This window comes from Polypterus senegalus, chromosome 9 (assembly GCF_016835505.1).
Source record: "Polypterus senegalus isolate Bchr_013 chromosome 9, ASM1683550v1, whole genome shotgun sequence".
NCBI classification, from domain to species: Eukaryota; Metazoa; Chordata; class Cladistia; order Polypteriformes; family Polypteridae; genus Polypterus; species Polypterus senegalus.
The window spans coordinates 156,032,511-156,056,290 of NC_053162.1; positions in this window are offsets into that span (position 1 = coordinate 156,032,511).

Genomic DNA, 23,780 nt, shown 5'->3' on the forward strand with positions numbered 1-23,780 from the left:
TTTGGCAGAACCTCATTTTTTAAAATGTATTTATTTATTTACTCATTTATTTATTAATTTTACCTCATGTACATTAGGGGAGAAGATTTATTATAACTTGTTTTGTAAGTTGCCTTGGATGAAGGCACTACATTATTATTATTAATACTAATAATAATAATAATAATAATAATAAATTCTCAAGAGTAGTCCTGAAAATTGTTCAGCACCCTTTGTTGTATTTCAGCATAGATTTTGCAGCCTATGTTCATTGCCAAAAACCAAACTAAGCACTTGTGAAAATTGTTTTAAAATAATTCACATTAAAAAACAGTAGAAAAGAAATACAAACTTTCAGGAAGAATTTATTGAGCAGAAAAAATGAAGAAAAACAGACTAACATAATGCTTTACCTCTGGATGCCCGGTTTACTATATGATGCCTATGACTTTTAGAAGTCACCCAAGGAACCACTAAATAGGACCTCTGAAGGGAATATGGTAGAGCAGACATGTTTGGTATGTTGTTGTCAGTTTGGTGAAAATTCTCTTTTTTATATAATCTTAAAGCACATTTTTTATTCCATGTCTCCATGACCTTTTCAGATCCAATAATAACCTGTTCCTCCATCATGTTTGTATGTTTCTCATCAGAAAATCTGGTCTGTCTAGAGTCATTTTCCTTTCTTCTGAATTGGCTAAGCTCCTTGGACATTTTATGGATTCTCCTATGTGGTTCCTGATTGAGAGTAGCAAATATCAGATGTTGAGGCCCATAAATTTCTTAAAACTCAGTGTTCCTATGCTATAACAGGAGTGTGTGATGCAAATAGTGATACATCAATTGAAACTTCTGGAAATGTGGGGAGATATACAAATTCCCCAAAGACAGTGACTGTGCCTGGATTTGAACTCTCATGCAATGGCAGGGGTTATAATTCTCCACTGTATCCAGTCTCCATAATCACATTGCTTAAACTTGAAGTCATAAAGGGATAGACCATCTGAAAAGGAAAAGATGTACTCAGTTACCAGTACAGGATTTGCTAAAGGAAGGTAAAATCGGACCTACAGCTCACAAGTCGTTCAGAGTGGTGTGGAATTTACAAAAGCAGACTAATCAGCAACATCAAGTGAAATGTATTAAGCTGAGGAATTGTATGCATCAAGAGAATAATTTAATGATGTGGCATACTGCCTAATCAGTAATATACCTGACATTTTGACATTAAATGTGATAGATATGTGTCTAAAATAAAACATGATCACTCCAAATCATTTTTTATGATCATTGTAATTGATATTTCCCATAAGATGTTATAATCACAGAGGTGAGTTTTGACAAGTGATGTATGCCTGGGCTTATTTGCAGAATATGGAAAGGCAAAAAAAAATAATGTAATTTTAAATTAAAAAAGGAGGCCTGATACATTGCAAGAAGCCATGGCAGTGTGAACTGTTGGTCCCGGTCAGATAGCAGCACGTTTTTAAAGGGTGCTGAGTGACTCTGAAGGGCAACTGACAATTTTTTTGTGAGAGAGAAAGAAACCACCCAATTGAAGGAATGCAATGTTCACCCAGGATGGTAGACATCAATTAGTGAGAGAGAAGCCAATGTTGGAGAAGTTAGAGGTGGCAACACATAGTGGCCGAAAGAAGACTACATGACTCCAGAAGGGAACGAACTGTACTCAGCTGTACTCTCCTTTAAATGATTACACAATTTACTGTAAAGCTAAAGGATGTAATGAAGCTGAGATTTGTCATGACAGACTCTGCTAAAGTTGTTTTTGAACTTTTTATATTTGTTTTTCTTCTTATTGGTATGACAAGGATGTCATGTGACATTATGTATTCTGTAGTTTCTTCAGTTAGCCAATAAAAGGTGTCATTTTGCTTGACTTCTCATTACATTCATTATGGCTAACATGGCAAAACACCCTACTACTACCTACTGTTTTGTCTTGGTAGAGTAATATATTACTCTGCTTTCCCCTTTTTGAATTATTAATATGTAGCCTTTGTCAGATAGCCTCAAATCTCACAGATTTACCGCTGTTTATAAGGTATTGTACCATATAACTTCTCCCCACATTCCTTTCTACATTTATAACCTCTGGCAATTAGGTGTAATAAAAGACATGCAGGAGTTAAGTTACAATTTAAACAATGCATTATTGATAATATTCATAAATAATAACAATATGCAAAGTATATTTGAATATTGGTAACCATACAACCTGATAAATGGTGATGTGTAGTTTCAGGCGGCACACAGACTTAGTTAAAATGTCTCTAGTTATGGCATCATTTTTGGTCAGCTTTCTTCAGAACAGGCCACATGTCTGTCTCAATATTACTGCCAAGCTGTGCTCTTAATTGTGTTGTCCTTTTTAGTTTATGATGTGTGAGATGGTCTTTCATCAGTTTGGTAAGAGAGACAGAGGGGTAAAGCAAGCAGATTTATAGGTTTTCTGTCCAACCTCTAGAGCCAATAGGGAGTTGTGGTACTTAAAGGCTTCTGATACAAGTCAGTTCCAAACAGCCATTCTTCAGACCAATGTGGGTATAGAACACATTCACACCTGCCCTCCAAACCATGTGTTAAGGTAAAGCTTGGCAGTTATTCAGCCTGGCTTTCCTGTGGGGGCTGACTGAGAGACTTTAGCAGAGAAATATTAGCAAAACTTGTTTGAGGCACTTCCCCCAACCCTGTCGTAAAATTACAAAGAGACTCATTCCTAAAAGGGGGAAGGGGTTCTTAAACCATCAAACCATTGCTGTTATTATCTATAATGTAACACTAATATTGTATTGCTTTGTCTAGGTTACAAATAAAGACATACAAAATATTTATCAACTTGTACCCAAAATTTCACATCACAACAACATGACTTTGCAAATGAGTGCCAACTTGACATAGACATTGGGGGGCATAAATTCATAAACCACAACTTAATAATAATAATAATAATTCAATATAACTGTAATCAACAGCCTACAATTAATTGATTATTGTTTGCCATTGATATTTAAAGATTCAGCAGCAGAGGGCTGCAGCAGCACTTTTATTTAAAGGAAGCATTAAAAATGCAGGTTTGAGAAGCCTGCTCTTTGATACACATCAGAGCAGAGGTTTTGAATACTTGCTGAAAATCATTGGTGACTAAAGAGATTTTTACACCTTTCTCATGTTTCAAGTCTGGAGTGGTTTTCATCATAGTCCAGTTTTTTTAAGTAGATGAGAACACGGTAATCAGAGTCAAGTGCAGCCCAAAGCTACCAGACAGAGACCCTTTAGAAAAAGTGGACTCAGTGTGGTACCAAGCAAACCTTGGAGTGGCTGATGTGAGGTATGAATGAGATCCTACACAAAACCGATCTAACTACAGAAAACATTGGGCCAGATCAGTCTTAATCACATGATTCTGTCTCAGCTCCTTATTATCTCTTTTATAATCAGGTCAAACAAAACAAACAAAAAAAAATATGAAAAAGTGGAAATGCACTTGTGTTCGGGTAGTGTAAACTCTCTTTGGTGAGAAATGAATGCCATGCTGCACATGGATGGGTATCCTCACAATGTGAACACTCTTGTGGCAAATTGTGGAAATTGAAAACATATTCACTTTGATACTACATAGAAAATATTATACCAGCATTATTAACAAATATTTATGGGCTTAACAACTCTAGACATGCAATTTAACATAAACTAAACTGAGGTGACATTCATATAGTAGGTTAGTAGAGAGTAAATACACAACATCATACAGTGAAATGAAATGTGCCTGATAATTCACTGTCTGAACAAAACTGAAGAAAGTAGAAAGTCACTGTATACCCTCACAAGAGCTTGCCATTATCTGTAAAATCACCTAGCTGAAACAAGTCCTTTGTGTAGCATGCAAAGAAATCATTTTCATGTTCTCTTACAGTTATCAGATAATTATGCTCACAGAACAGTCTATGGTAAACAAAATACATAGCTATTGCAAATGTGACAGTGCAAAAGCGCAGCTCTGGTCGATCCTCCATAATGATTTTTCCCAGGAAAAAATCATCAAGGCTCACAAAAAGAAGTCCACGGCATTCCCACAAAGTGTTTATTGTCACTTCTAGTTTGCTTCAAAGTTGGCTATGTGAAATGCAACTGAACTAGCTGGAGACTGAAATAAAGTTTCAAATCACCTCTTGATTCAGCACAGAGCAAACAAACATATGAGGATAAAAATGCCTAAAGCTGGAGTTTTTTTTTTCATTTTCAATTCATAGGAATTATTTGTAATATTTGGAATAACAGGAATATTGATATTGTAAGGTTTCTAAACTCTTTTGGGACTCCCCTCAACAGGGTGACACGCCAAAGAGCGTCCTGAAGCACGATCACCGCATCTGTGGAAGACAGCCTATCCATTGCTGGGGCAACTGCAGGCTCCCATCGCTGCAGAGGCTCATAGAAAAAGCAATTTAGAGCTGACCACGTTCGCACTATAAGTGCCTGTCGTCAATGGGTGATGCAAGGAACATTATAAATGCAGGGAACAGGATTATTTGGCCACGACCCTTCCTGATTGCTGTGTCCGTGTAGAGATACAATAAATAACCGTGCTGTTCCTGTTTCAGGCTGAATAAAGCTGATTTTGGTAAAGTACTGAGACTCAGCCTCATTTTTTGGTGTGCAAGTCATGGACTCACACGTCACAATATAAATTCTTTGCTTGAAATTTTAGTGATTCATTTTTCATCAAACAAAACAACCCTAACAGTAAGACATACTAATAATAATGCTTCGACTGAAGCAGCAAAGGAGACACAGACATGGCAAAATTAAACTAAGTGATCAACTACACAATGTTACTGTAGCTCTAGGCTTTGAATGCATTGCTAAAGGCTGATTAATTCAAAGTCCAAATATCAAAGTCTCCCAAAAGAATTTCATTCAAAACTTGTATTAAAACTTGCTGAAATTCATCCTTGTTTGTTCACTGATTGATGACACTCTTCTTGTTCACTGCAGTAGCATAGAAGGCACAGACAAGATAAAATTAAACAATTAACGTGACAACAGGACTACAACTTTAGGCTTTGACTGCATTGCTAAAGGCTGATTTAATTTAAAGTTTACACATCTCTCAAATGGGCTTACATTATAATGTGTTAAAAATCAGCCAGTATCATCCTCTGTCGTATATCACCATCTATGACTTGATTGATGAAACTTTTCATGTTCACTCTGGTGAGCTAAAATATTTCCAATAGTCAGCTTCTTATTTGACAAAAGTGGGAAGTTATCGCTGGGGGCATTAGGCTTTTCTAATAACAAAGTTACATTATCTTATTGCTAAACAAACCTGCCCATTGTTGGGCTAGATTGTTATTCAATGTTATTCAGTCTTTTCATCTTGACATTATTTACAAAATATAAATTATAGTTTGTGAGGCTGCTTTGGTAAGATTATGATTTTGCTGTCATTATCACCATATGCTAACAGTTAGGCTAACAGGTCAAGTACAGCTCTGACTTTATAAGTACCCTGTAGTAATTAATAGACTCAAATGCTTCTAGTATGTGTCATGATTGTTTGTTTTTCATCGTTAATATTTTATTTTTTTTCACAGGAACTATTTAGGTGTATATATTTTTTTAGTCACTGTAGGCTCTCCTGACTTTAGTTTTTGAATTGGGTTTGTTTTAGTATGTTTACATAATTAATTGCATTCTCCCACAACCCCATATTGTTCTGCTCAGGAGTCCCTTTCAGTGGTTTTGTTTACTAGCTGCTATGTGATTGCTTGCGGTTTCGTCAAAGGTCATGAACAAAGTAAAGTTAGTGGTCACAGGTTGGGTGCTCCTCGGGACCCTTTTCCCTCCCCGGGACAGCATGATTATATTACACGCTACTTAACCGTAGAGGAGGAGGAGGAGGAGGAGGAGGAGGAGGAGGAGGAGGAGGAGAAGGTTGGGAGCATGCCCTGATACAGCATGTTGCTGCACCCACCACATACTGAATCCTAGATCCGCAGCAAAAAGAAACGAAAAATGAATAAATGATGCGGAGCATGAGTGACCAACACTACTTCCGTAGTAGCCTAAGTACAGAGCACGCCAACAGAAGCAGAATGTATAACTGAAATTAAATTATTATTGTAAACTATTACATCTGTGATTAACATAAATTCTTCATTGCAACAGATCATTCCACATTGATGGATTATGATACAAGACACTCTACTAATAAAACATGAACACAAACAATTATCATAATGTTAATAACGTATCTATCTATCTATCTATCTATCTATCTATCTATCTATCTAAAGGATTAACAATGAGTGAAAATAAAAGGGTCCTTCGAATGTCCATTGGTAGATATACTGTTCTTTTTTATTTTTATTTAAATGTCTGTTATTAAGAGGGTTATGCCAAGCCATATCACAATACTGGGAAACATCGATACCACAGCACCTCCTCACACAGGCACATTCTCCTTAAAATGGTAAAATGCTACTTACACCAATACATGGTGTCACAAACTTGACCACAAGTCATAGCAAGGTTTGGGGCTGCCACCCGTATAAATGGTATCCTGACTGCAAAGTTGTAAAATGTTACACAGCACTGATGTGCAGAAAGCCAAGTCCAAAACAGAACTGAGGGAATAGGGAAAAGGTGGAGGCTTTTAAAGGGGAAGACAGGAAGTGAAGTCAGAGGGGTCGGGCTCATAAGGGTCTTCAGCCATAGGCTCGAGCCCAGATGTGACATCAAATGGGCCGGAGTCGGCAAGGTCTTCTTCCATAGGCTCAGACCCAGAAGTGATGTCAAGAGCGATAGGTGGAATTTCCGTGAATGGTCTGCAGGAAAGGGAGAAAACGAGTCAGTGCACTCTGCCACATCCTGGTCTGATTCGGAAATGTCCTTACTCAACCCTTTAGCTGCCTCCCATGAGCATGGGTGTGACAATAGTCAAAAGGCACAAGGTTTGAAACAACTCTAGTAGAAAGGGAACACTTGGGCAAACACCCAAAATTACACATTGTACATTTACCTAACTTGTGTTTCTCTGAGTTGTTAAAAGACAAACAGGGAAAATGAACTGAGAGGAATGTGCATTTGAGAAGATGAAGTCATGCAAACAACAATGCCATATCGCTCCCATCCACAAATCATAAAATATCACAAAAAACGTTTCCTTTTAAATTTAATTTTAACATTCCCTGGTAACTGCTAATTAGCTAGTGTGATAGGTTTTCTGCCCCAGGGTTAACAAGATAAATCAATCAAAAGAAATAATAATTATGAAAAGTTTGGGGAAAAGGTGTTGTGTAGTCTCATTTTGTATAAAGAAGTAGCAGGCATTACACATTATTGTCCTGTTTACCAAAATCCCCAGGAGCAAATTGTGTACACACGCATTTCATTATTGGACTTTGAACATGCTGACTAAATATCTAAAAAGGAGTCAATATATCTCAACCTCCTACTGTTAAATGGAGACAGCGAGAATTCACATAATTGACAAGGGAAACAATATCCTAGCTGAGACGCTGCATGCTCTTGTGTGCATTTTAGATAATGATTAAAAACATTTGCTTGTAAAAACTGGAACTTACCCAGGCCTCTATGAAAGCAAACAAATTTTAATAATCAGTTAACTTGAGTCTTCATTTTAGCCAGTGATTGAAATTATTATGAATAATGACAGATTAGTCTTCCCAGAATCTGCTTTTAGGAATGCTGGATACATCCTTGAAGCAACAAAAAATGGGCATTTGTGCTAAACTGCATTTTGTATTCACACACTTTTATAATCTAATGTCTAGTCTTTTCCTTCACTTGAATGCAGCCTCTGCCTGTCATCCATTTCATTATCTGCGCCTGCTCTATTCACTTCAGAGCCACAGAGTTCAGAGCACATCTCAACAACGCTGGACACAAGGCAGGAATCAGTGGTTCTAAAAATTGAAAAGTAGCGTTTATCACATTTTTGCAATGACACTCTGTTGGCACAGAAAGCAAAGTATCTGAATAAATTCCCAAGTCATATTTCACATTTTACAGTTGATTTTATGTAAGTACTGTATTGATTCTGGCAGTTTTGAAAGTGATGTCTTATTTTTTCAGAAAAAAATGTAGTTGTTCCAGAAAAATTTTTCCAGACTGTGAAAAATTAACACTTTGTAATATTGTGTTCACTTTGTTTAAAAATGTTTGGACTCCAGAGATATCAAACTTAAAAGTATAAACCTCTTTTCTTTTTCCTGCATCATAATGGAAGGACCTGCATTAGAGATTTTTTTGCTCGTTGCACAAGATCATTTGGTCACCTAAAACAGCATACATTCAAAACAGATACCATACATACATTAAAATCAGTCCACAATATCCATTATACCTGATACTGTAAGTGCATAAAATCAGCACCATTCAAACACACATGTATTGTAATATACACATAAAACCAATACAAAACAAGTGTACGGCCAAAGTAATGTATACCAGTGACGTCGTCAGGGTGGGGTGGGGGCTTCTGGGGCTTTAACCCTTGATCTTAGACATCCAGCCCCTGATCTCAGCACGTTTCACTACTCACTGTTGAACTGTGAACTTTACATTATTTACACATTTACATCTTTGAAAACTGTCTAAATCAAACATACACATTGCACTCTATGATTGGTAAACAGTTACTACAGTCCAGATGTACATTTCTTATTTTTAACAAAATAATGTTGCCACAGATAAGCTGTTACTGATCCAGTTATATCTGACCTGCTGTACTTTGCTCTACCATTGTTGTGTCAATTTACTGCACACTGTCTTGTCTATTTGCACTTTAAGTTGAATTTGCACTAAATGGTGTACATTGTCTTGTTGCACTGCATGTTGTATGTTTGCACAATGGTCCTGAAGACACACAGTTTTGTCTTAACCTATACTCTGTTTGGATGGGATGTCAGTAAAGAAACTTGAACTTGATGGCATTACCCCTACCCATCTCATGATCTCTGGCATCTAGTCCCTGAACTTTGAGATGGCAGTCTCCCTTGGTGCCTTTTAGGTTGGTGATATGCATGGCAGACTGGCATGAAATTTCACAGGGACCTACCCCTTTTCCAACTAGTGACATTAACAGAGGGAGCCCCGAATAAGTGCTAAAGCTAGTGACACTCCTGGTGATTACATACAACCAATAATGTATGCTCATTGAACCAGTATATTACACACATAAAACTAGTAAAATATACTAAATGTGTAAAGCCAGTGTAATGCAAACACAATCTGATGAGAGACACCACTTTCTGCCATTATAAAGCAGACCAAAGGGTCAAAGATTTACCAAAGAAATGTGTATGAAGTCACTGAGCCAGACAGGGATGTGGCAGTACCTGTAATGCTAAGACAAGATGGCAGCAACTTTTCACTGTGTTATGCAAGAAGCTTTGTTGTGGTAAATCAATGGTACCTTCCAACAGATATCAACAAATCTGGCAGCCTAGGATTCAAAATGTTGTCTGCACTTTAGCTGGTTACTTTGTTTGTCACGTCTATAGTGACATCAAGACAGCTACAATTTGATTTCAAGTGTTAGACAAGGCTGGTGGTCACTAAGGGTTATATTTTTAATTGTAGTCTGATAATCTGATCGATCTCTAAAAGTGTATGGACGATTTGTTTATTTGTCTGCTATGGTTTGGGTTTATTCAGTAAGTGCCAAGTCTCGTATGTATTGAAGTACTGTAGTAAGTAAGCTGTGGATAGAATCTGTTCATGGTTCTTCTTTTGTTTCTTTAGTTTGTTTTATTGTATTGTAATTCTATTTACTCTTTAAAGTGCCTTGTTATGGTGCAAACTGTTAACCATAGGTCCTATAATTAAAGACTGGAAATTTAATTCTATTGGGAAGAAAATAGAGAAAACCATGAGGATTTTTTTCATTTAATAGTGAAAAAGGGTGATCTTAGTTCCAAGTCTAGAGTAGCTGCAGATAGTGTAGGCGGCAGAACCCTTTTTTTTTAATAAATTGATATAATTTATGTATTGTATACAAAAATGTATTTAGAAGAATTAACATAATGTAAGTCTCTCTATTATAATAAAAAAAATCCTGGGATGAGACGTGACTTTTTCAGAGACATACTTTCACATCCCACGAGACGAGACTTTGTGCCAAGAGATTTAACCACGCCCGGGGCCGGAAATAAAAGCCGAAGAGTAGATGACAAAGTAGAATGTCATAAAGAATTCAAAAACATTGGTGTGATGCACACGCAGAGCAGGATAGAGATAATGAAAGGACTAAAATTCGAAAGTCTCAAAAGAATGATAGTAAAGATTGCATTAGTGCAAACCAACGGAAATTATTACTCGTGAAATAAGGGAACAGCGGAAAGAGATCGAATATATTGTTCGGATGTAACCTTTAAGTCGGAGACTTGTAGGTCGTCTAATTCGTGTTGCCATCAGGGAAAAGTAGTGTTTTTTTCCCCAAAGAAGAGGCATATCAGCGAGAATTAAAAGATTTGTTGTTTGGTGAAAGTGAAATCCATATATGCTGTCATGCTTGGGTTACAGAGTTGCACAGATAAGCAGGAGATTTTAGAGACAGACACTCTATTCAAACACTTCAAAAAAAACATTAGTCTCTTTCAGGAGTGAATCGAGCTTCGTGTGTAGTCAGAGGGTACAGTTCTGTCTCTCAATTAAAAAAATAGAAAATCTTCTTCATAGTGGCGCACCTTGGGAGCGGGACCCCCTACAGGAGCAGAGGATGTCTGGGGGAGACTTTAGAAGCTTTTACATGTTCGAAGCGCAGTGCGAGATGCAGATCATGCGGCATGGCAGCAGCAACAGAAGCAGCAAAGCAGCAGCTGATCGAACAAAGAGGAGGTAAAAAAAAACTATTTCTTTCCATTGTATCACTGTTTAAGAGGAGGTTTCAGAGGAGCGACCGCACCTCTTTGGGGTGCGTTCAGCCTCCCTCCTCACAATTTGAGCTGCAGAGACGTGAAGTGAATGATGCGTAGCACAGGCCGGGTGGGTTGGCGAGCGAAGCGAGCAGGGGTCAAAGACCCCTAGTGATACAAAACAAAAACACAAATTGATTCTTTATTATTATGTATTTATCTCTTATAGAAAAAAAGTACTTTCACATTGTTCTATAAATAGATTTACACAGTTTAGTCTTTACTTCTTTATGTATTTTTTATGTATTAAGATGTGAATTTCTTTCTTTTTTTTGTCTGGAAGCATAATGACATCCTTTGATTTAATGTGACTTTCCCATTGTGGCCTTCTGTTTTCAAACTGATTACATTACCAATTGTTTGGGTTGGCTGTACAGTTATCCCCATACACATGTGAGTTTGTGGTCACCAAGTTTCCACATGTATGCAGGGAAAGCTGTAGAGCCAAGCCAAACAAAATTATCACAAAAATGTGGATCATTATTGGGTTATCTTCATTTAAAACCTCAGATAACGATGCTGATGTATTCCATGGCTCTACCTGCTCTCAGCTGCCTCTTCCCCTGGCTGCACATCCATGCCACCAACTCTGCCTCACGCCTCACTTTGGGTCAGAGGCAGGACCATCTGCCTCACTTTCCACAAATCCTTTTAGGGACGCAAGTCAGTGGTCATATCGCCAAGAAAAAAGATTCTAGCAAAAAAGATGCACCCCCTGCTTACAGGTAAAGGCTGTCTGTCCATGTCACCTTTTACACCCACATGGCTCTTTTCATGGCTTGTTTCTAAATCTAATGATTCTGCAATGTGATATGTCTTTTCTTTTCTCCACTTTCTACCCTGTGTATAATTTGCATTTTAGTTTCTAAGGATATTGCTTTACGTTTTTATGACATGCTGGGCAAATTATAAAATATTATAATAACTGCAATACGCATGAAATATCTAAGCACTCATACATAATAAAATTGTGTTCTACAGTATACATGATAACAATGACAGACAATTATTCCATGTACAGAGACTGCACAATGACTTCCACAGTGCTCGAGCAGACAAGTACTTGAACTTGCACAAGAGCCATGGCATGTTGTATGCCGACTTCATTAACTGAAGGATTTGTTAACTGATGTATTAGCACATTTGAAAAACCCATTTCATGATCCGGGATTGTGTGAAAAACACTTTTGGTGCCAGTAATATACTGTGTATAAAGCCATTTCAGGCTTTACTCTGGTCTATTCTTTTTCCAAATTTCATAAACGCATTCACTCAGACACACACAGGCATGATCTTTTGGTACCTACCTGTCTAATTTAAATAACCATTTTTTACACCCACAATGCTGTCACTGACAGACTGACAGGAATAATACACTTTTTTTGAAGTACTTAATAAAGTAATCATTAGTATATTGTTATTCATCAAACTGAAAATAAAATATATTTTTTTCTATTTATGCAAAAAAATGTTTATGCACCGAGAAATGGTGTGCACTTTTAAAGTGGCCAAAAATGTGGCCTTTCTCCTAAAAAATAAATGAACAAAAATGTTGTTGCTGGAAGAGGCAACCAGTACTATTCAACTGTGAAAGAAAGCTTAAAATGCAAAAGGAAGTCCAGAAATGTTTTCCACTCTAAGAGCAGATAGTCTCATACAATAAATTTAACATGAAAAGAATCAGGAAATTCCCTTTGTGTCAGATCCTGTCATTAACAGATGTGTAATTTCATCCTTGGGGTCTTGATCCATACTGTATACTGAAGTTTCAGTATTCTCAGTAGCAGTAAAATAGCCTAGCTGAAGAGATCAGGAACAATCATTAAAGAAAGCTCTTTAGTCGTGTTCCATGAACAAACTTCAGGTAATTTCTTGGAGAAAGAGATTATTCAATTTTTTGAAAACTGCAAAAAAAATAATTTATGATAAAAGTTTATTTTATCATTTTCTTCATACAATTGGCCTTAAATTCAGGTTTGGCTTATTGTCATGCTATAGTACAGTGAAATTCTTACTTCCATGTCTCCTCAGAACAGAACAAAACAAGGCACACACACAAAATACATGGACTGCAACATATACAGCATACAGTGCCAATAACAGCTATTCTCCCCCTTTGTATTTTTCACATTTTACTGTTATACAATGTTGAATCACAGATGCAATAAATGTAACTTTTTTGACATTGGCCAATGTTAAAAGACTTTTTAATGTTAAAATTACAACAGATCTCTTGCAAAGTAGATATTTAAATAGAATTTAAATGATCCAGAAACAATGGTAGCAGTATTTATGTATATAATATTTTTCAGTTTTTATTGAAGGACAGTAGAATAATGAAAACATTAGTCGATTGCTTGTTCTCAATCCCACTAAATCCACTTCAGGATTTTGGTTGCTGTAAGGATCTATCTATCCATTTATCTATCTATAGTGCCTAGAGCTAAAGATGCTCTTGTATATTCTTCTTTTTTCGGCTGCTCCCGTTAGGGGTTGCCACAGGGGATCGTCTTCTTCCATAGCTTTCTGTCCTCTGCATCTTAATATCTATAAAATCTAAGTTTGAATAAAGAATGTTACCACAACAAAGGAATGACATCTTGTGTGATGTGCTCTGGTGGTGTTTTTGTTACTTGTTGAAGTTCCAATGGGCTTTATGTTCTATTGACTAAGTGAACCAGAGATCAAGAGGTATTTGGACTCAAGATTGTTTTCCCGGTCAATGTCAATAATATTCTTTGTGGCCTTTACCACCCTCTACAGTGCTTAACCCTCTTGAGCCAAGCAGGTGCTGTACCAGGTTGTAATGCCACAGGGTAAGGTGGACTCTACTGTGCACCTGTAGAACTTATTGAGTACACTGTACCTGGAGAAATCTACACTTTGCTTAGATGTCCGAGTATGTAAAGACATTAGTGAGCCTTCTTGACAATAGTTCAAATATGTTGTACTTACTTCAGCTCATCAGAAGCGGTCACTCCGAGAAATTTAAAGCTTTTCATCCCTTCAATAGCACCCCTTCTGATGCACAAGGTAGTGTGGTCTGCTTTCTATTTCCTGAAGTCTATGACCAGCTTGTTAAGAATGAGATTATTGTCAGATAAACATCTTCTCTGTAAGCTGTGTTATCATTGTTGGAAATGAGGCCTATGATGATGGTGTCAGCAGCAAATGTAATGACAGAGTTGGAGCTGTGTCGAGCCACACATTCAGAGGTAAACAAGGGTTAGAGAGGGGTATCAGCACTCTGAGTTTAGGTTTGGTGATGAACTTTGACAGTATAGTGTAAAATGCTATTGGAATAACAATTCTTATTATCCAGATGTGCCAAAAGAGTATACAGTACAAGGGATATGGCATCCTTTGTGGACCAGGTGAAGATATGCAACTTTTAGGAGGTCAAAGCAATTCAGAATCTTCTTTTGAATATGCCCAAGCACTCGTTTCTAAAAAAGGGCTATAACCCCCATAACTGAGTACTGGACTGCACATTTTCAAAATACATCCATTGTTTTCCCCTTATATAACTTGCTGAACTGTGTTCTGTGCCATTTACTTTTTGGAAACAGCTGGGAATTATAAAAGGCTAAACTTTCAAAGCTCTAATACAACATACCAGAACAGATGCATGAAGGCTCAGTTATTTCTGCACAGTTATTTCTTTAAATGAGTTTCAATTTGTAGTTCTTTCATAACCATCCGTCTGGAAGAAAAAGTAAACAGCTGCATGTTCCAGATGACTTTATTACATATTCCTGAATAAAAGTGAAGTCTGTTCACATCTAAGTACAGAGGATGGAAATACCATTATTATGCAAATTCCATTAACTTCAAAATAGGCATTCGTATTGCTAACTCCGATGTTATCCCATCAAATTTCAATCAGTAAATTTCACTCTATCCTAGTCATCTCATGAACTTGAAGGAGATGTAGTAAGCATATGTCAGTCATGCTTCAATATCTGTCTAAGCTGTAGCATGTCTAGCTATTTATTTATGTAAGTATGAAAATTTGTATGCGATAAATAATTTGGTTTCTATCCATCAAACTCATTAGTAGAAGAAGTGAGATTATGATGCAGTCTTACTGTTATACAGCACACTCTAGACAGCAAACATATGTACATTCTTTCACATATCTCTAAATGATAGATAGATAGATAGATAGATAGATAGATAGATAGATAGATAGATAGATAGATAGATAGATAGATAGATAGATAGATAGATAGATAGATTCTAACAAAGACTGTGCACAGGGGTATCACTCGTGAAGGAAACAAATGCAATTAAAATTCATAAACAGGCCTAACTAGTACTTTAAAACAACTTAGTATTATGGTTATTAAGGCTGTAGACTTTTAAAGCCTGTGTACACCTCTACATGCCACCCTGCAGAGATGTAAAAGGTGTATGCTTACTTACCTAAATTTATATATTTGGTACAAAAACCCTTTCTTTCTTTCTTTGTTTCAAAATGTAATTTTATCTGTCTTCTTTGTTTTAAGGTATTGAAATATTTAATTATCATTTCTGATTTCTGACATGCCCCAGCATACGAGTATGAACAAATAAAACTGCATTTAACTGTAATTTTCACTGATTTGCAGTATCGTGTAAAGTTTACTTAACATGTATATTTGAGTGAAAGTACCATTCTGAAAATTTACTCAAGTAAAAGTAAAATTTGCCCATAAGAAAGCTACTTGCATACTTACAGTAAGTACAAGAAAATGCCCTTCCAATTTTATATCCATTCATTTTTCAAACCCACTTATCCACAGCAGGGTCATGGGAAACTAGAGCCTATCTCAGCAAACAACAGACACAAGGTGGGAAAAAGCCCTGGACTGGGTGCCAACACGTTTCAGGGTGAGCACACACACAGACACTCATATATTGGACCAACTTAGCATTGCCAGTTCTTCTAACATGCATATCTTTGGACAGTAGGAAGAAACCCATGTGGACACAGAGAACAGGCAAGCTCAACACAGGGAACGTGTGGGACTTGAACCTCAGTATACTGGTTGAGAGGCAGCAGTACTACCACTACACCGCCATGCCACTCTCGTTTAATATATACTGTATTGTCAAGAAAGGTTTTTACAGCATTAACACTTTGAACATGGGGTATGAGTTAAGTCGTATGTCATTGAGCCTATCAATGCACAGCGTATGTTTGAACTTGTATTGCACCATACAGCCACTTGCTGCTGAGCTTTGCTACCATGCCTCAGTTATCCAGTTACTTATATATTCATAGATTTTTTTTTTAGATGCAACAGCTAGTGTTATAAATATACAGTCTGCAGTTATGTCGTTGTGAAAAAGGTATAAAACTGTTTTGAAACAACTAGATTTGTTGCAAGATGACTATTTTGATGATAAAAACAGTGATCAAATGACAATCAGTTGGATGATATGGAACCTGTAACCTCCGGCACTGATACGGATAGCTGCCCCAAAGGTGTTTCTTCATCATAAGGGGTCTGACTTGTCACAACTTTCAGCACTACATGGACATTCTGTTGCACACCGAGTGCAAACAGTCACCAACTACGAAATATGTTATGTGCACAGTAGACAGTGCAAAGAAACACATTATATTTGCAGCACATGGTCTTCTAAGCCTGCACTTTGCAAAGTGCCAGGCTTCTGGGACTCTCATCCAAATGGAGACTTTTTGTTGCGTTGCCAGACAAAATAAAGTAATTAACAGTTTACATTTTTGACAGAGTTACTATTGATAATGAAATGGTTGCATTCTAGAACATTTCTTTACATTTACTATACAGTTCTATATTTATCATACAGTATATGCATAGACCTTATAATGCAGCATTCTGGGTAATAAACAGTCCAGTAGCCAATGAGTTAAAACAATTCAGGCTACCATGTATTTATGTGTAATTTGTTTTACACTCACTAAAGTATGAGCTAGATAACTGCAACCTGAAGCAGTCAATGTTAGCCGACATCTTAATCATTGTACCTTAATTCAATTGGGTGGGCGCCAATAGGAGAAGCATTCATGCTTCCCCACTTTAAGAAGCAGTTAAACCATTCCTGAAGTCCCCTTTAGAAAGTGAATTTTCATAACATAAACAATTAATTACAATTAATTTAAATGGATAACATTTTTCAGTATTCCTGGCCCTAACAGTGAGCCCTATTTTTGTTCATATAAAACCACACTAAATGAAAATTGACAGTATTAGTATGATAATACCATTAGTCATCAAAGCAAACCCGAATAATGTTTAACAAAGCACTTTATATCCACTTTTTAGTTTTTAGTTTCACATTCAAAGGTGTTGCCTTTCTTTTTTCCTTCATAATCTGTCCTGGAGTAGTTTTGCCCAGGATAATGTGACATGTGAGCAAGACATGTGACAAGATGAGTAAACCACAGCATATGAACGCACAAGTGCACCTCACTGCAGCCTTTGAGTCACCCCTGTCCTGTTCGATAGAAGGACTGTATGGACTTAAATATAACAAAGAGGTGAGGAGACATTGATACAAAAGACCAGAGAATGATACAATGAAGTAGCTACCTCAGTGTCAGTACAATGTGTTTAAATATAAACCAGAAAATGTTTAAATGACCAAAACATTTAAAAATACACTGCAAAACAGAATCTTTATAACTATTACTAGGATTCATCTCTATGTATTGTAAATTCATACGTATGAAAGGTAAACGAAAATTGTTTTCTGAAAAAGACTGCATCTTTAACTATATGGTGGTCCAGATCTAATTATGCAGATCCAGATCATCTGGATGACTTTGATTTATGTGGGGATGATTCCAGTTTGGCTCAAAGACGATTCTTCATTTTGTCAGTTCGCACACTTCTTGATAGTTCGGGATTTTTCGGGGTGATTTTCTATGTAATAAACTTAATACGTTATAGCGTAATGAAAATTGCATAATTAGACCTGGACCACCCTATATAGATAGTCATTGGTATTTTACCATGTTATTACATCACCTAACATGAAAGTTACCAACTAACCTCTTAGGATCTTTTCTTAATGGAGGACAGGGTGAAATGTGAAAACCAGCTATGTAACTGTTATCTGTAACCTCTTACATGCCTCAGTTTCTTTATTGTACTCAACTCTAGATTCTAATGGTAGGTGGTTCAATGTGTTATTTTTCCTCCTTTAATTCAACTCAGTTTACCACCAAAAGGGGTCTTCACAATGTGTCCTTTCTGCCTTTAATGGCATACAGCTACACAAGCAATGCACATCTGTAGCCTCTTAGCAATGCTGGAAATCAATAATCAAGACACAGGCAATGAGTTTAAACATTTATTTTATTTATTTCTATATTCAATAATAGCAAATATAAGCAATACAAATAATTATACAAACTAGGTTGGATCATTCAGACTTCATGTATATTTCATTCAGTTCCAGATGGTCCAGTTCCTTAATTATTAGTATTCTTATTTAAAAGGTAAAAAAAGGTTTCATGCAAGAGACAGAGCTCCTTGGAAAGTGTCCAGCAACTAAGCAGATAACAAGTGCCTTTTAAATATCTGTACCTCCTCTTAAAACATCAAAAAGGCAGCAAATGAACCAAACACTCCATCCTTGCAACAAAGCACCAATTAAACTAAACTGAAAACAGAATCAGGACACTTATTGAAAAAAAGTTCTAATAAAAGGCAACCACTATCTCCCCAATTCTCACCCAAAGTGAGCACCTAGTTTTCTTTCAGTAGACGAGCAGACAGATTCTCAAAACACAGGAATTTTATCACACAAGCTCAAGTCAGATTCCCATGACAATCAAAACCTGCACTAAGCTGCAAACTGACTGGCTAAACAAAACATTTCAGGTCCTGCTTTGCCTTTCAGCTTTCCCAGAAAACACTTCACTTCTGTTCTGCTTGATGAGTCTTTCAGGCCTTGGCCCTTTATCTCAAAGCTGCCAGTTGAAAAGGTTAAAACAGCCCCCATACAGATGGAATAAAAACCAAAAACTACAGTGGGTGTCTAAGAACTGAGTTAACAATCCTGTGCTATGCCTTGTGTTCTATCAAAAGTAAAGAACATATTGGATTTACCAAGAAATACCTGCCAATATTGACATGTGTGGCATTAAAACTAGTAGATCCATCTGTGAGCTCACATATGGATGGCAGAAGATGTTGCCTGCCTCATTTACATTTTCATATTTCAATTAAGACAATGGTTAACATATTTTCAAAAATTTGCAGTGATTATATTTCTCATTAGGAAATTCAAGGCATTCCTTGACATTGAATGTTCATATGTGGTCATCTGAATGAGTGCTAGCAGTGTCAGATGATGGATAAAGCACTGTCCTGCCCTGTAGTTGTTTCTTGAAAGCTTCTTTAATAGAATGCAGCAAATAATTTGATGAGCTCACCAGAGAACTGAGACAGTTACATGGCACAGAAAATCAGAATAGGCTATAATGTGGTTCAATTATTTGTGCATAGCTAGAAATGGAGATCTGCCTCAAAGAGAAAGTCAGAATTATAGAAGAATAACAAAAATGTGCCCATCAGGGTAGGGAGTTTGTACAGCAGTAAACAAAACTAATTTGATTTGATGGACATGTAGTAATTTTCTCCTTATATCCTTAGTGTATCATAAAATTAATTTGCTCATTGCTTTTAGCAGAACCATTATATTTAAATAATATTACAAACGGAACAAGCATGATTTAAGGTGAGTCTAGCATAAGTAACAAATACTTCTGACTCTACATATTACTTATTCTTCTCTTCAAGGCTTACCATTACTTTCTGCATCATTCAAGGCTGAAATCTTTGGTATCTTCATGTGGAGGTAGTGGGTGTGCACATTTCTGCTTCAGGCCTGCAAATCTGCTTGGCAGACTTCTCTGTTGCTGCCTGTTTGCTGTATGTCTTCCTAAAGAGCTGTGTCTTATTTAAATCCATTCCTCAGGCTTATTTTATTTGATGGTACATTTTCTACATCTGTAGATGTCTTCAAATCTTGGCAGAGAAGACAGAGTATTAGGCAAGGATTCGACACTAGAATGCTGGTACATTCTAGTATAACTCTTAAGGACGAGGAAATATTTCATTTTCTCTGCTTTCCCCCCTACTTGGCCTGGAACAACGGCAACCTTCAGCTCTGGCACAATATTTCATTTTCTAGTTTAAATACAAAAATATTTAGTTCAGTTCAAAGTATTATTGTGACTTTTTATTGTAACATGGTATAAATAAGGTATATTAATCAATGACTTTGTTTCAGTGGTTAATACAGCTGCAATGACAAGTCATTGATGGTTCAACCACCCTAATTTTTTTTTTTATTAATTTTATCTTAGATGTTTGATTTTTTCTTCCTCTTTAGTATGTCAGTAGGAAGGTGGTGGATACAGTATCAATTGTGGAAATTAATCAATGAGTTGAGGGTGGTTAATATGTAGAGAGACCAAGAGAGAACTTAAGAAACAAAGGAAACAGATGAACTAGCAAGTACAGAGCAGCTGTCAGCTGATCAAAGAGATTGGCTGAAAAAAATGGGGACTGAGACCCAGGAAGAACCGCAGGAAATTAAAGTAAAATGCTATACCATATTGTACATGAACTAACGGGAACAGGTGGAAGCAGCAGCAGCCCGATTAAAAACAAAAATATCAAGATCCTGTTTACAAAAGAAGAACAAGATACCCAGTGGACCAAATACTTCAAGGAAACACTCAACCAACCATCACTCACAGGGATATAACTTCAACACCATACCTCCCATGCCAGAACTGTCAGTGGATAATCTGTGTAATTACAACGACTGAAGTGTGAAAAGCAATCCATGACCTGAGAAAAAACAAGGCCCCAGGAAGAGACCAACTGGAAGAATAAAAAAGGCTGTGTAACAAGTGTTTTCAGTCGACGACAGGAGGTTATCATCAAATTACCTAAGAAAGGAAATAACAAGAACTGTAAAAACTGGTGAGGAATAATGCTACTGTCCATCGCTGGGAAGGTTTTTTGCCTTATACTACTCTGACGTCTGCGTAAAGTGGTCAGCTACTTACTGCAAGAAAAACAGGCTGAGTTCAGACAAGGCCAGTCACGCAGCAAGTAGATTTTTGTATTAAAAAACATCATCAAACAGAATGTTGAATTCCAAAAACCTCTCCTATTCAACTATATTAAGTTTGCGAAAGCAGTCAACAGTATTCACCGCACCTCCATATGGGGGCAAACCACAACATCAACATCACACAAGACGCCATAACATGGGGATTCGTTTTACAGGGCTTATTTTAAAAAATTAAACTTGTATTGTTTTACTATCATTTCTCTTAATAGATCGTCTAAAGCAGGGGTTCTCAAACCCGGTCCTTGGGGACCCCTGTGGCTGCAGGTTTTTGTTCCAACCAGATTCCTAATCAGTGACAACACCTGATAGCACTGATTTCATTTAATTAGCTGGTATTATTTATCTTTTATTCTACATTCAGAAAAGCACAGCAGCATGATTTTTACATTTATAAGAAACTTAGAAATATTTGTTTTTGCTATGGATTTAAATGCTTAACTTCCTTTTTATTATATTTCGCCCTTTTTTTGTGCAGTTTGCTCCCTTCATTGAATCTTAATAATGACAATTAAAAACAAGCAGAGCAGAAACCCAAGCAAACAACACTCAATCGTGAAAGGCTGAAACTACTTTAGCGTCAGCCCCACAAAGTAGTAAATAACGGATTAATTAAACAATTAGAACACTTAGAAAAGTAGAATGACAATCAAGATGAAAATACTGTTAAAACGAAAAAAATACATATAACTTCTTAGTACATTTTAATACTTTTTTTTTTTAACCAAACTTAGTTTTCTAATTTGTATATTGTTCCCAAAACAGGGAATCTGGGAAACAACAGTTCACTTAATTAGCCCAGGAGTCCAATTAAAAACAGAGGCTGGTTGGAACAAAAACCTGCAGCCACAGGGGTCCCCCAGGACTGAGTTTGAGAAACCCTGATCTAAAGAATAGTCATTCTAAATGATGGTGTCAACCTGGCAACTTTGGATGGAACAAACCTTTAACACTAGAATCCCTAAAACCTATGAAAAAAGTCTTAATCCCAGGCCACCTTAAATTCCTTTGTACATCCTCATCAGCGTCTTTGTCTTGCAAATGTGTCAATCGGCACTGGCAGCAGGCAGCCTGCTCACTTATTCCTGCAAACTCCAATCCCGGGGATGTAGCTGACTTCAACTCAGACGCTGACTAAAACAGAAATTTTTTCATCGTACTGTGATAATGACAAAATGCCGACGTGAAGTGTATAATGTGTGAAGACTGAGGTCCAAATATCAAATAAACACTTTCACAAAAGGTATAACAAAACAAGTGGGTTTTTATTCAAGAATATAACCAAAGAAAAGTAAATCATTCAATTTGCATGGTGCTGTCAATTAGTAAAAACCCAAGTCAAAATATCAATCTCCACCAAACTGACATGTCTGCTTAGCTGGTGCAGATGTAAGAACTGCTGCCTTCAAATGAAGAGGTTGCTGGTTCAAGCCCAGATTCTCCCCATTTTGAGCAGTGAGTAGCTATTATCTATACTAATAAAAGGCAAAGCCCTCACTCACTCACTCACTCACTCACTCACTGACTCACTCACTCACTCACTCACTCACTCACTGACTCATCACTAATTCTCCAACTTCCCGTGTGGGTGGAAGGCTGAAATTTGGCAGGTTGATTCCTTACAGCTTCCTTACAAAAGTTGGACAGGTTTTATATCGAAATTCTACGCGTAATGGTCATAACTGGAAGCAGTTTTTCTCCATTTACTGTAATGGAGATGAGCTTCAACGCCGTGGGGGCGGAGTTTCGTGTGACATCATCACGCCTCCCACGTAATCACGCAGTACATAGAAAACCAGGAAGACCTCAAAAAAGCGCTCAAGAAAACATGCATTATATAATTGAGAAGGCAGCGAAACAATAAGAAGCGAGTTCTGCTACTTCGGAAACAAAGCACGATGTAAACCTACACTTTAAATTAAGTTCATAGACAGGCTGCCGCTGGCGTTTGTAATTTAGTGCCTGCCCATATAAGGCCATCCGTCAGCGGCAATCCAATAGCAAACTGCCACGGGTAAATATTCACGGGTGAAGGACTGTGCTTATGGAGAGGAAGATGAGATGGTCAGGGTGGTGTTTGACACAAACTCAGCGAAACTGCCAGAGAAAGTTTTAAGTGCCAGGACTAAGGTAACATTAAATAAAGCTATGGACATAGCACGAGATGGCACCAGCACAGCTGGGAACCTTCGATGCAAGTACACCGAGTGGCTCACGTGAACTGATGCAGTGCACAGATAAAAGCAACAGTTCCAAAGAGCTGAACAAAACTGAATTACACAATTGAAAAGGCAGCAAAAATATGAAGCGTCTGATAAGCATATTCATAAATGCAGCTACTGTGGAAACAAAGCACACGGTGGAAAAAGTCAATGTCCCGCTAAAGGAAGACAGCGTAAAAAAAAAACCCGTGCATGCAGTTTGTCACATCACAGATAAAAAGGAAGACGAGCTGTTTATTGATGCAGTAAGGAACTAATCGATGAATGAAACCTCTTATCTTTACAACGATTGACAAACACGGAATGTAACTTGAACACATCGTACAAATACGAGCCTGATTGAAAGAAATAATGATAATCAAATCCTTGATGACAGCAACATTCAATAACACTCACAAAACAATTACTGTATATTGACAATCATGTTACGTTATTTTTAAAATGTTCCCTTTTCTTTTCATAACTTCTACTTCTCCACTGCGATACGGGT